Raw genomic sequence first — 12,809 nt, forward strand, 5'->3', positions numbered from 1 at the left:
CTCCGGACTGGGATTTTGGAAACACTGAGAGTTTGCACCCTGTGGCCTGCAGCAGCTGCCCCAGCACCGGAGGGACTGATGACAGCGACCACCCCCCAGGAGAGACTTTCTGAATTTGTCATCTTTTTCAGAGCGGTGAAAGAGTGTTGTCACCCAGTATTGTTCATTTTGTGTGCTGGGGGGTGCTGTGCTTGTCAAACAAACAGGTTCTTTCCACCTCTCTCCGAGGAATTCTTCCCAAACCACTTGGGGGGAGGGGCCATGTGGATTTGTTGTTTGGAGAAGACCTTTTTCGGGATTCTCTCCCAAGTTTGCCCTAAACCAGGACAGTTCACCAAGAGCAAACCGCTCGAAGGCACAGGATACCCCAAACAGGTTTTTCTTTCACAGAGTCCCTGGCTCCCTGTAACCTCCCCAGTTCCCAATCCCTATCCACTTGTTCTAGCTGAAAAGAGCCCGTCAGCTAGAACTTTTATCCTAAAACCCTTTAACCTTGTTATCATTCTTATCCAATACCTGTCTTCTCTCCATTTCCCTCCCGTCCCCATGAAGTAGCGTTTACAATTATGCTTTTCTAGTTTAAATGTGTGTTCCTATTGCAGATTGTCCTGTTTCCCGTTTTAGAAAGGAGGGGCCTGTCAGGTCATAAGGGAAGATTCAACAAGAAGCAGTTTTCGATTGTTTCTTTAATAGTGAGTGTTCAGATAGTATTAGACTGCTGAATCAAAATCGTTGTTGGGATTATGCTGTCCTCAGTAGGTTCTGAAGGTGACTGAAAACCTAAAATGGTGCCTGGGAAAGTATTTTGACAGTTTTTGTGGTTAATGCTCCCTGAGTATAGGTAGTAGCTGAAGCCAAATTTCCTTTTTTCTTTCTGTTTTTCTTTTAACGACCTAAAACCGGGGGTCTTCTGGGTTAACCCGGTTGGAAGGTGAAAGCAGCAGTAAAGCTCAGATGCAACGGTGAGAATCTGAGGCCACACAACTGCCCAGAGGCTGGGGGGCTCCAGGTGATTCCCTGTCCCTGAGAGGGGGAGCAGAAGTTGGCACCTCAGCCTAAAGCTGGGGGCTGTGGTAGTCTGAAAAGCCAGCTAGAAAGAGTCAGACACCATTGGGCCAGTCACGCTAAAAAAGCCAATCCCAAAACTCTCATATGAGCTTAGTGCTAAAGGCTGAAGCCCTTTAAGCACCCGCCCATGCTTTAAATTCATTTAAAATCTGCAATATGGACCCACATAACCTGTTTATTACAATTAAATGCTCATTTTATCTTTGTGCTGTGTTAAAGTAACTGTACCTTGCCTTTTGCCAATCCCCTAACTATTCCAGAAAAATAAAAAAGGTAACTCCCCAGCAGATGCAAACTATTTAGCAGAACTGAACAATACCTACCACCAAAGGCAAACATCAAGTCAAATGGACTGTTTAAAATATAATCCTCACTGCAATTGTATTTATTTTTATGCTGCAAAACTGTGTAATTACTGCTTAATTTTTAAATTGTTAATTGTCATATTTCTCTTCATCTTTTCTTTCTAACAAAAAAAAGGTGAACTGTGGTGTTACATTTAAGTTAAATGGTATGCACTGTCTCACCCCTCGAAAATGTAGGGTTTATTCCAAGCCTGTGATCCTCCCCTGAAGTATTGTGTATCTGTAATCCCACTGGCCCAAGTCTTATTCAGCCACCTCAAATCTCCCTGTTAAGCTGTGTGAGGAAGACCAGACGCTCTCTTGGCTCTTTCCTCCCTGGGCTCTTCCTCTCTCCCCTCCCTCTCTTCTCCCTCAGAAACCATGCTGCACCCAGGGGTGGGACCCCCAATAAACCCTCATGTAATTAGCACCCTCAGAAGCCATGTGGGGTCTCTTTGCCTGCTTCTCCCAGCGCACGTACAGCTTAGGGGGCCCGCAGGGGCCACAATGAACCACAACAAACACAGCAACAGGTGAGCCCACCAGGAGAGGGACTATGTTAGATCTGTTGTTTGCAGATAGAGATGGCCTGGTGGGAGATGTGTTGGTTGGAGGCCACTTAGAGCACAGTGATCATGATTATAGCATTCTCCATTTTTGGTGACATCAGGAGGAACATCAATAAGACTTTTGCACTGGGCTTCCTGAGGGCACACTTTGGCCTATTGAGGAGACTTATTCAAAAAGTTCCTTGGGAAGCAGCCCTTAGAAACAAAGGCATTCAGGAAAGGTGGGCATGCTTCAAAACAGATCTTGAGGAAACAGGAACAGACTGTCCATGTGTACCTAAAGAGAGAGTCGATGAGGCAAATGTCCAGCCTGGATGGGCAACGAGGTTTTGAAGGAACTTAGGAATAAAATGAGGACATATCATCTTTGGAAGGAGGGTCAGGTTTCTCAGGAAGTATTTAAGGGGGCTGTTAGGGTACATAGGAAAAAATATTAGTGAAGCCAAAGCTCAGTTTGAGCATAAATTGGCAACTTTTGTATAGGATAATAAAAAATGTTTTTACAAATATATTAGTGGTAAAAGGAAGGGTAAGGGCAGCCTTTGCTCTTTTTTAGATGCAGGAGGGAACTTAGTAACTGCAGATGAGGAGAAGGTGGAGGTGCTTAACACCTTCTTTGCCTCATTCTTTAGTGGCAAGAGGGCTTGTCCTCTGGACAAGTGTCCTCCTGGGCTGGTAGATGGGGTCAGGGAGCAGAATGGGCTCCCTGTTATCCTGGAGGAGACAGTCAGAGAACTGCTGAGCTGCCTGGATGATCATAAATCTGTGGGCCCAGAGGGGATCCACCCCAGGGTGATGAGGGAGCTGGCAGATGAGCTTGGGAAGCCACTCTTCATCATTTACCAACATCCCTGGCTCACTGGTGAGGCTTCAGATGGCTGGAAGCTGGCCAATGTGACACCCATTCACAACAAAGGTGGGAAGCAGGATCCTGGTAATTATAGGCCAGTTGGCCTCACTGTTGCAGTTTGGTTTTATTCCATTAAGTTATTGTTAAATGGTTAATTCATTCTGTTATCCCCTCACATTCTCCCCAAGTTGGTTTTTCTTTAAGTTGTACCCTCCCTTAAAGCTGTCCCTCAAGCTATTCCCCTCCCTTTGTTCTAGTCCCTTCCCTGCCTGTCAAGGCAAACCTGCCCCTCTTTCTCGAATGTTCCCTGCCACTCACCCCCTGGGCCAAGCCCTGATTGAAACACCCACTTGGAACTCCCCTAATCCACAACGCGCCATTGGCCCATGTGACCTTTCCCTTTCCTCCCCCCCTCACTCCTCCCCTGAGCATTCCCTGTTTTTTTAGCTGTTTGTATCCACCCCCTGACTTGTATCTGAACAAAACCCCTTGCAAACCAGGGCGAGGGGCTCCTTTTGTCGTGCTCTCTCCGCCTGGCGTAAACTTTCCCCGTGGAACCTTAAGACAAAGAGTCTCCTCCTAACTCCTTTACCTGGCTGTAGCAGCCTGCACTGTAGAGCTGGCAACACTTTAGGTTCAGCTGTGGGCAAACGCCAGTCCCCAGCTGTTCCCCACTCCTCTTGTGGCTACCAGAGTGCACAGAGCCAGCCTAGGTTCCAGTAGGCTTCGGCAGGCAGAGACCACGATCCAACCAGTAAAAATCCTATTTTAACTGCAACAAGTGTCATCAAATAGAACTTGTTTCCTTAACAATAATAATTAATTGCCACTTTTCTCTTCAACTAGAGAAGTGCTTCAGGAGAACCAGCATAACCTGACTGCTTCAGAGCATCACCGGGATTAAAAAGCATTATTTCAGGTGCTACATGCGACCTCTGCTGAGGATCAGGGACAGAGGTTCCTGATCCTAAGAAAAGCCCTGAATGCAATGTTCTCAACTCCCTCGCTCTGTCTGTTCCCTCAAACAAAAGGAAAGTATGAGTCTGACACTCCAGGTACACACTTGCAATCAATTTTGGTGTTGTGTTCCATTCCTTTTAAGAATCTTGGAGTAGGGGAAAAATAATTGAACAGGTTTTTTGCTAATGACCAAATGAATGATCTCCATTTTAATCCAGTGCCATCAGAAGCCATGGATATGCAGGTGAAGGTGTCTGCTCAGTATTTCACCTGTACCAGACAAAGCCTGTGTCCTTACAGAGACAGCAACATTCCAGCCCTGAGCATTGCCTCCTCTGAGGGCAGCAAATCCTCTGGCCTAACCACTCCACAATATGGTAGAAACCAAAAAAAACCCAATTGGTTCTAGCAGTCCTAGAAAACTGAGGTGCATACAGGAGTGCTCCTGAAGGGAGCAACAGTAAGGGACAGAAAGCACTCTGGATTTTCAGAGGCAGCCAGACCACTTGGCTAGAAGTGCAAGAGAAAACTCCAGCTGCTACAGAAAAGGCCACTGTGGCCCCCTTGACAACTATGCACAAGTTTTACTCACCCTGTTTTCACTGTTCTCAGGATTCAGCCACTTTGGGAGAAACTCATCTGTTTCCAGCAAGAGAAACTCCCCATCGTTGACATCAATCCTGGCCAAGGAGAAATTGGTTTCTTAGCAGGAAAAGCCTTTCAGAGCACAACAGCACACTTCTGAATCCACGTCTGCTGGGGATTTTTAATCTTCATAGAATCACAGAAAGGCTTAGGTTAGAAGGGACTTTAAAGATCATCTGGTTCCAAGCCCCCTGCACATCTTTCACTAGCCCAGGCTGCTCCAAGCCTCATCCAACCTGCCCTTGGACACTTCCAACCCGTATGGGATGGGGAAACACCTCCAAGGATGGGCAATGTTGAGACAGGACCTCCAGAGCACAGGCACTGCTCCTTGGTAGCCGTCCCTCAAAAGCAGCTCAGCAGGACCCGCCTTACCTGGCTGCCAGCCCCGGGAACTCTCTGGTGCTCTCCCGGAGCAGGTACACAATGAACCACTCATCCTCCACGTTATCCCCGAACACCGTGGTGCCGCCCAAGTGCGCCGGGCTCTCGCCTGCACGGGGCAGGGAGAGGAGAGGCGGCTCAGCAACGCCATGCCCAGGAATGTCCACACAGCCTGACTGTCCACACAGGCTGTGGAGTCTCTCTCACTGGGGATATCCCAGACCCTGCTGAGAGAATCCTGTGTCCTGTGCTCTGGGATGGCCCGGCTGCATCAGGGAGGTGGCACCAGACGCCTCACTGGATTAACCCGTGCTGTGACACTGAGAGTCTGGGAAGCCGCCCTGTCCCCCCTCACACTCTCCTGGTTCCCGGCCGCCGGGTCCCCCTCACACTCCCCAGTTCCCCCTCACACGCCCTCAGCTGCCTCTCACACGCTCCCAGTTCAAGCCTTCCAGATCTCACTCACACACTCCCGGTTCCCAGCCACCGGGTGCCCCTCACTGTCCCCCTGCTCCCTCAATAGTCCTAAAAAAACCCTAAAAACTTTTAAGTAGTCCTAAAAAAGCCCCAAGAATACTCCAAAAACCCCCTAACAATTCTAATTAGTAGTAAGACAGCCCTTAAAATACCCTAAAAAAATCCTTTTAAAAGCCCTGAAAAAGCCCCAAATGTATCTTAAACATTCCCAGAGAATTCCTAAAAAACTCCTGCAAAAAAACCCTCTAAAATATTCTTTTGAAGCCCTGAAAAAAACCCCTCAGAAACTGCTGAACCGCTATCTGTAAGTCTGTAGCCTCCAAACATCATCCCTATCTTTTAATTGGGGTAACTGCCTGCAGCTGCTGGGAGGGTTCTGGGGCTGTCCCACCATTAGGGCTGCTTCCTTGTGCTGTTGTTGGGGAAAACTTGTGTTTTAGGGGTGCTATTTAGGGTGAGCTTAGGGTTGGGGTGAAGGCTGCTGTACTCTGTATCTGTACTCTGTCAAGCCCCCCCTCCCCCCATTCTTTGCCCCTCCGCCCACAATGTCTCAGTGTCTGTGTGTCATCCCAGGTCCCTGGCATTGTTCCTTGGCCCCCTAACCTCCACTGTGTACTCTCCACCTGGTTTGGGGTGGTTTTTAAGGTGAGGTGAGGGGTGGTGTGAGGGCTGGTTCGCCTCTCCCCCTCAGGCACCCCCCACTTTGCCCCTCAAGGCACCCCCTGCCCCTCAGCCACTTTGTGTCACCCTCAAGTTCCCCACTGCAGCCTCTCAGCGTCTCTGTGCCACCCTGGAGCCCCCCTTTGCTCCTAAAGACCCCTTCTGCCCCTCAGCTGCCCCCATGCTCTGTGTCACCCTCAGCCCCCAGCCCCTGGTGACACCCTGCAGTGCCACGCTGCTGCGTCGAGTGCACTCTACTCCCCTGAGAGCGGGGGGAGGCAGCGCCGGCTAGCTGAGGGCACTTGCAGCAGCTAGCAGCGGGGGGCACTGCCTTAATGCGCCGGGGCGTCAGGCAGCACCTTCGACAGGGCAGCAATATCGAGAGGAGCGGCAAAAGCGGAGAAGCTTAAGAGAAAAGAGGACCTTGACTCGCTTGGTGCAGTCCAGAGATTTATTGTCTCCAGGGGTCCAGGCGGGAAAAGGCAGAGAACAATGAGTAACAGCAGTATATAAAGGGGGTGGAACATAGGTACAAGAACCAATGGGGGAAACTGAGGAGGGGAATTGGACATAACTGACACGGGCGAAAACTAATGATATAAGAGCTAGGGAGGGGCCCGGAGCACCTGCCCAATCACCTTGTGAGGAAGGGAGAAGTTTCTGGAGAAATGGGCAGGGCCCCGGGAGATGGACAGGGCCCGGGAGGAGGGGAAAAGCAACAAGAGGGATGGTAACCATGGAAACGGGGGTGGAGACAAGGGCTTGGCAGTATGCCCAGACTGGAAGGGAACCATTTCAGGGAGAGGGGGAAACCAGGGCTAAACCATCAACATAGGCTTAGGGATGCAAAATGGGGAGAACATTATAAGATGGGGAGAACAACACAAACAGGGAAGATAACACAACTGGAAATTGGATGCGCACCACAACACTGCAGCCCACAGACGTGGTCCCAGCCTGTCTTATTTGGGTGTTGTCCTGCTGCAATGGCTATGCTGTCCCCATGTTCAGGCTCCCACCTGCTGCTGCAGGGAGGCACAGGTGGGTGGTGGGGGGAAACAGGGATGGGGCAGGGCCAGGCTGGGGTGGTGAAGAGGGATGGGGCAGGGGATGGGGCTGGGCCAGGCTGGAAGTTCGAGTAGGGGTGAGGAGCGAGAAGGGGACATTAGAGAAGAGGGCTGAGGGGAGGAGGTCAGGGTGGTGAGGGGACAATCCCATATCCCCCAGACCACAGCTGGCACCAAAATAAAACTCTGATTGCCTTGGCAGTGCTGAAAGCCTCCTGCAAACTGCCATCAGGAACCTGGGTGGTGAATTTTGTTTCTCAGGGAAACGGGTCGGCCTTGTGTTCAGGGGCCTGTGGTCCTGAGTAGGGGGCTGCCGAGAGAGAGCCATGTGGTGGCAGTTTTGTGTTCCCCTTGGGAGGCCTACTGCAGCTGAAGTGTGCCTAGAGCTCTGGGCTTTGTGGATTTCAGCAGCCTATGAAGTGGCCACCCACACAGGGCCACAGGCCCCAAGTGCTGGCCCTTTTCCCTGGGAAGCAAAACTCACCAGTCCAGGTTCCTGGAGTCAGTTTGCAGGAGGCGCTTGGCACTGTTAAAGCAGCCTGCACAGGGTGCAGCTGAGGAAGGACAGCCCTGTGCTGGGCTGAGAGGTGAAGCTGGCACTGCCCAGTGTGGAGAAGGTCCTTTCTGCAGCCCCTGTTACAGGGGAGCTTGGGCCTTGCTGCAGAGATACAGCCGATGATCTGAGCAGGAATCACTCCTGAATCTATTCCTGTCAGCCAGGTACACACACTGGGAATTGCCAAGGACAGGAGCCCTGCAAGAAGGAGCAGAGACAGAGCTGGATGCCAGGGGAACACCTTGTGTCCCTGTCCCCCCAGGCCCTGCCCGGCTCCCCGGCACTCACCGGGAGCTGGAGGTGCTGCCGTCCCCCCACTGCAGGCGCTCGTCCCGTTGGCGCAGCCCGAGCCAGAAACCACCATTCCCAAAGAGGTGGAAGAGCAAATCCTGCCAAGGAGAGAGGAATGGGAGCTGCACCAGCCCCTCGAGGGGACACGAGCCCAGGGCTCCCCCCACATGCTGGGGCTCCTTCCCTGCAAGGCCCTGGCCCAGGGCTGCACCCCCGGCCCTGCGAGCACCAAGCCCAGCCCAGGAGCACCCCCAGGCTCCTCTCAGCCACCCCACACCACTCACAGACCCTCACTCACCACGTCTTTACCCTTGGGAACGGCCACGGAGGCCCCGAGCTCGGAGCACCATTCCTGACCCTGCTCCCAGGTGCTGGAATCATTTGACAAGTAGTAGCAGACCCCATTGAACCCAACTCAGCCAGGGGGACAGCCCAGAACCAACAGCAGAGTCGCAGGTGTACCTGGGAAGGGGAAGTGGAGAAGGTCTGAGGATTCCCCTCTGCAGGAAGCAGGGAGCCCGCTCTGCCCCAAGGAACTGGGCCCAGGCTGCTGCCCCTCCCTTACCTGCCAGCACAGCCAAGGCCACCCCCAAAGCCAGCACCAGCAGCAGGAGCAGCAGAATCAGCACCGCCGTGCCCACGGGATGGGACCTGAACCATTCACCTGGAGCAGGAAAGAGCTGCTGGCTGCCAGAAGCAGAGCCAGCCCTGCAATCTGCTCAGCCCGTGCCCAGGGAGCAGAGCAGTCTGTGGGAATCCATAAAATCAGAGGGTTTGGGGAAAGCTGCAAAGGCAGGCCTCAGAGATAACAGAACTGTGGTTGGAGCTAAGCAGCAGCCATGAGATGGGTCAGCAGAAAAATTATTTAAAAAGTAGGAAAGCGAGGACAACTAGAACAATGCTCTGTGTATTAATTCTTGTCTAGGATAACTCCCTAAAGCTGCAGAAAAGTTTATCTAGCAAGATATTAGGAAGTTTTAAGCTTAATAATGGAGCTCTGTGCATTGTGTTTTAAGGCTTACAAGCAGGTATTGTATTCTAAATAAGCAAGCATTGTTTTAACCAAAGGTACGTGTGCTTATAGTGCTTGGATAGAACCACTGTCAATGTGCTTCTGCTTTGTGTGACTGGGCAAAAAGCTTATAAAGTTGTAACATTAAGTTCTTCTCCCTGGGATGTGAGCTGATGGCATCTTCCCATTGTCATAACCATGTAATGAGAGTGATGCTGGAAAATCAAACAGCTCAAGGCACGTTCCCAGCAGTCCCGTCCCGTTTGTGATTTGTATATAAACCCCTGGCAGGCGATACTGGGGCAAAGGTCGGAACAGTGGTTCAGGGACCTGAGGCCCTGAGGCCCAAAATGGCCGGCTGCCTGCATTGCACAGGATGCCTCCCAGATGCAAGCTGCCACCTGTGCCAATTCGAGCTGCTTTGCTTGTACAGGATGCCTCCAGGAACCTGGGCTGGTGAGTTTTGTGTCCTGGAGAAAAGGCCTGAACAGTGGTTCAGGGGCCTCTGTCCCGAAGTGTATGGCTGCCTGCTGGAATTCCGCATATCACAGGATGCCTCCCAGACGCAAGCTGCCACCACCAGAAACTCAGGCTGGTTTGACAGTGCCAAGTGCCACCAGGAACCTTACACCAGGAACCCCAGCAGGTGATTTTGCTTCCTTGAGAAAAGGCCTGAACAGTGGTTCAGGGGCCTCAGGCCCGGAGTGCTCGGCTGCCTGCTGAAATTCTGCATTGCGCAGGATGCCTCCACTGCCAACTTGGGCCGGTTTGACAGTGCCAAGTGCCTCCTGCAAAGTGACACCAGAAACCTGGGCTGGTGAGTTTTGTTTCCTGGGGAAATGAGCCAGCAGTGGTGTTCAGGGGCCTGTGGGCCGGAGTGCTCGGCTGCCTGCTGGAATTCCACATTGTGCAGGATGCCTACCAGACCCCAGCTGGCACCACTGCCAACTCGGGCTGGTAGCAGTCACACCTCAGTCTTTCAGAGAAAATGATTTTTTTTTTTCTTATCAGAAGAAATTAACTTCTTCCTGTCTTGCTCAGCCCTAAAGACACAGTTAGGATTCTGAGGAATAAGTTGACACTGACCAGACAGAATCCTGTGTTTGAATGGAATTTATGCATCATGTATAGAATGTATGAATATGCAACAGGCTGTTGCTTTTAAGGGTTAATCCTCTGTTAACGTGGGTCCTTTTTTGGGCTTATGTTGCCCAGAAAAGGTACCCGGACTGTTTTGTACCTCTTTGTTTTTATTGTCTCATATTGTCCTAATCCAAATTGTCCAAGTTATTATTACTCTAAATATATTGAGTATATTTTATAACTATTTTATTACTATTTAACTTCTAAAATTGTAAAAAAACCAAGAGATTGGCGTTTTTCACATCCTCCCGTGCAATTCTTCCGGACCCACTAGAGGGCAGGGAGGCTCCGCGGATGAGCAGAGTGAGCGAGCCCAGCCATCCCTGCGAGGAGACATCCGCACCTGCGGAGGATCCTGCCTCCTGAGCACTCCTGGGCTGAGCTGCTTCTGCTGAAGCCTGAGCTGGGGCAGGAGCAATCCCTCCCTAATTCCATCTTCTCTCTCCTGCTCCGCTGACACCACCTCTCATCCACCTAGACTTTTCCTGTTCTTCTCCATCCTGCCCCTATCTCCGTGTTCCCGGGGCTCCCATTCCCTGTTCCCCGTGTTCCCGGTGCTCCCATGCCCCGTTCCCCACGTTCCGGAGCTCCTATCCCCGTGTTCCCGATGTTCCCATCCCCTGTTCCCCATCCCTGTGTTCCCGGGGCTCCCATCCCCCTCTTTCGATGCCCCCAGCCCCTGTTTCCGGTGCTCCCCTCCCGGTTCCATCCCCCCAGCAGCCCAGGCTGGAGCGCGGTGCTGTGGAGAGCAGGACGGGGGACCAGCAGCCTCTGAGCAGGGATCTCTGGTGCCCCATGTTCCCTGGAGCTGGCAGAGCCAGGGGAGAGGCAGCTCAGGCAGGGGCTGCCGCTGGAGGATGAGCCCCAAGGAGCTGGGGAACTGCAGGGGCACCAGAGCTCTAGCAGGGCTGCAGATGAGGAAAGGGGTTCCTGGACAAAGCTGACCCCATCTCCTGCCCTTCCCAAAAAGAACATTTGTCTGGCTGCTGGGGAAGGGCTTTCAGGAAGATCCTGCCCACAGATGTCTGTGCCCCATTAGGGTATTGCTCAATGGGGTTTGTCAGGGCCAGCGTTTGTGAAGTGTGGAGTAGGCCCTGTGTCTCCTGGGATCCTCTTTTTTGTTTTTTCTTTAATTCCAGTTAGCAAGGCATTGTCTCAAAAGTTTGGACAGATAGCTTCCAAGTGAATTGTTTAAATCAGGGCATTGGACAACCTCTGAGAAAACTAAATAATCCCTCTAACTGTACCTTCTAATTGTACCCTCTGAGGAAACTAAATAATCCATTGCTTGCTGCTGCGTGCCCATCACTGCTGCACCTAATTTTGAATCCAGAAAATACACTTTCCAGCTGCTGTGGGAAAGGGACTGTATTTCTTTCCTGGGAAATAAATTTTGAGCACTTGCCTTTGTGACACAGCTGGGAACAGAGCATGGAGCCTGTGGAGGCAAGGCTGAGGTTCAGCTGGGCTGGGCCAAACTGGAGCTTTGCATCCTGTGCCCTCAGCATGTGTATCCATCCTCAGGCAGGCTGGTCACACAGAGGTTTTTCTCTAACCCAGAGGGTTTTTTTTATAACTTTAAAGCTCTACAGGTTGATGTATTTGGCTCTATAATCATCAGGTTTTTAACTCTCTAAGCCCTAGATTTACTCCTAAGCAGATGCATTGTTAACACTGTTTGTGCTTTCTGGGAGTACTGGAACACCTTCTGTATCCAAAACTAAGCACCAGGAAAATGACACCTTTTGCTGCAGTCTCCTAAGGGGCAGGAATAGATTGCAGCTGGATGCAGAAGAATTGTGTGAGCAGGAGAGGCCTCCTCAGGGCAGGCGAGGCAGAAAAATACTTTGTTTTTGTGGGTGCTCTGGGACAGGATGCCTCTTCCGCCACTGGAATCAGGGTGTGCCCCCGTGCTGAGCAAGCTGTGATTTGTTTCTTGCTGAGCAGTGTCACATAACACCAGAGGAGGTCAGAACCTGCAATCCTTTGCTAGGTGCTATCTCTTTTTTCCCATTTGCCTCTATCCTTTTGAGCTTTCTTCTTGCAGAAAGCTCTTTGCCCAGCACCTTAGCCTCTGTTATGCTCCCTGTGCCTTGTCTGGCTGCACTGCCAGCTTGTGAAGGAGCAGAGAGAGCCCAGAGAGGAAACAGGGGCAGCCAAGAGCACCAGGAGGACAGAGAAATCTGTTTTGTGAGTGCTCAGAGCTGTATTTTCTGACTTCCAGCTGAGGAGGTTTTTCAGTAACTCCTGAATGATCAAGCTGGTACTGTGGGGATTGGGCACAGGTTTGACAGCAGAAGGGTCTGGGGTGCAATTCTTGAGCATTGTTTGCAGCTGTGGTTTCTCCTGGGTTTCAAATTCATGGTTAATTTCCCATCTCTGGGTTGGAGGTTCCATCTCAGCACCCCCCCTTTTTTATTGTGCTTTTCTGTCATTTTGGCTGCTGCCCCGGGCCTGTTGGTCCCCAACAAGCAAATCTTGGCAGGGTTGTAGCCAGGTGGGACCTGTTCTTGTGTTCTGCCCATTGGGCTGGCATTCTCCTTGGAGGTATTGGGAAAGGACTTGAGGCCACCCAAGATCACAGAGACCTGGTGTAAGCCCAGCCTTGCTCTGCCATGTGTGGGTGAGGTGTTTGGTCTGCTCTGTTGGGAGATGTTGATGACAAGGGCAAATCCTTCCACAGGGTTTAAGGTGAGGGCAGGAGCTGGAGGTGGGAGATTTGCACTCACCAGACCTTGTGAGCCCTTCCCAGCTGTGTCCCCAGCTGTGTCACCGCCCTCTGA

Source organism: Serinus canaria, chromosome 8 (genome assembly GCF_022539315.1).
Source record: "Serinus canaria isolate serCan28SL12 chromosome 8, serCan2020, whole genome shotgun sequence".
NCBI classification, from domain to species: domain Eukaryota; kingdom Metazoa; phylum Chordata; class Aves; order Passeriformes; family Fringillidae; genus Serinus; species Serinus canaria.